Below are 1806 nucleotides of genomic sequence, written 5' to 3'. Positions count from 1 at the left end.
GTGTTTTAATATTTTGATACAATTTTCTCAGTGTTTCAGTATTCCAGATATAATTTAACAGACATCACTCTTCTATTTCAGTACTTCACATCTGTAATTTACATTGAAAATGATTGCGTTGTAACATTTGACACAATGCCTGAGTGACTGGCAGTAAATTAGCAATGCCCTAAGGCACTGTGCATATTAAGGATCAAGTCCGTTCCCTCTCCTCCTGCCTCCTCCATCTCTATTTCTTATTTCTTTGGCCTAATCCTTGCCTTTGTGTTCAATTTTTTTTGGTTTCACATGTGCACATTACATCATTAAAACCATCAACCAATGGAACATAAATCTTGCCAACAACTTCCTGTTACCATACCAATTAATATGCATATCATACATGGTAAATATTATATTATACAGTACATTTCAATAGCAAAGACTATTTATACCTTTTCCCACTCAATTTATCAAACCAACAACAAACAGCAAATATCCTAAACATACAACTCTAGGATAACCAGTCAGCCTGCAGCATGTTTCAAAAGCTAGCTTTGTTTTTATTTTGTTTTTCTTATTTGTATGCTAAAGAGGAGCAAATATGAAAGTCATCCCTATTGGGTATAATAAAAAGAGAACAGAAAACAAAGAAGATGTCATAGATTGTGATCACATCTAGAAAGTCCCTACGACTAATATTGTGTCCTTGTGATTTGACTTATTCGTCAAGACTTCGTTCCCTTCTTCATCCTTTCATCTCTCTCTGCGGAGCTTGGACGCTCTACTCGCTTTGGGCCTTCTTTAGGTGGTCTGGCTCCACCATGACCAGCTGAGTGTCCTCAGTCACCTCCAACAGAGCCGCCATCTCTGGGCTGTCTACACTCACCAGCTCCCCTTCCTCCACCTCCACATGCACATCAAGCCCGTTCTCCTCTCCCCCTGGCTGGCCCTCGGCCTCGGTCACCTCCACCATCTCTGTGTTCTGCATCATCTCTTCCTCCCCTTCTCTGATCTTCTTAACATGGAAGGTGAAGGGGGGCACACGGTACACAGTGGACTTGGAGCGAGCATAGACTGTGTGGTCAGGGGTTAGGGACTTTTTCATCTTATCTTTGGAGCTCTTCATCTTCGCCCTGCGCTCCTGGTTGGGGGTCATGCGGGTCCCAAGCTTGCCAATCTTCTTCTCCAGGCTGTGCTTAGTTTTCTCCAGATTGTCACGGGTTCTTTGTCTTGTCTTCTCCAGGTTCTCGCGGGTTCTCTGCTTGGTTTTCTCCAAGTTCTCCCTGGTCTTTATTTTGGTCTTCTCCATCTTCTCTTTGGAGAAAGCTTTCTTTATGTTGTCCACTTGCTGCTTAGTGCTGCGTTGGAGGCGTTTGGTACGAGACTCTTCAATAATCTCCTCAATTTCTACCTCCTCATCTGAATTGAGATTAGCTTGGAGTCCCTCTTGTCCCTCCTCAGGTATCTGCTCGAGGCCTTCCACTGCTTTACCTTCAGCTACTGTCTCGGCTTTGGATGCCTTTGGTGCCTTCACATGATCCTGAGGGAGCAAAATAGAATGAGAAAAGAAAAACAGAAGACTGTTTAGCCTCAGCCTCATTATATCAAGGAACCACAATTTGTGAAATGAATAACATTTTCACTATGACATTTACTACAAAATTAGCAGACGTGGTGCCACACAGATTGTATTCTATGATTAATGTAAATCATAGCATTTCATTTAATATGTCATGTGAAAATTATCAGCCTGAGAGTTAACAGCCTTTGGGTGAGAAATGAAATTGAAAATATGAGCATGATACTTCAGAGATTTGTCATCTG

The 1806-nt window shown here is 42.0% G+C and overlaps 1 pseudogene; it reads right to left on the bottom strand.

Annotated features, from left to right (window-relative positions):
• Positions 1 to 232: 232 nt before the first annotated feature.
• On the bottom strand, positions 233 to 1582 carry LOC111663910 (caveolae-associated protein 1 pseudogene; annotated as a pseudogene).
• Between the last annotated feature and the right edge of the window lie 224 nt (positions 1583 to 1806).

The sequence above is a fragment of the Seriola lalandi genome, unplaced genomic scaffold (genome assembly GCF_002814215.2).
Source record: "Seriola lalandi dorsalis isolate HSWRI2012SDOR001 ecotype SW California unplaced genomic scaffold, Sedor1 jcf7180002001242, whole genome shotgun sequence".
NCBI classification, from domain to species: Eukaryota; Metazoa; Chordata; class Actinopteri; order Carangiformes; family Carangidae; genus Seriola; species Seriola lalandi.
This window is presented reverse-complemented; position numbering and strand designations above follow the sequence as displayed.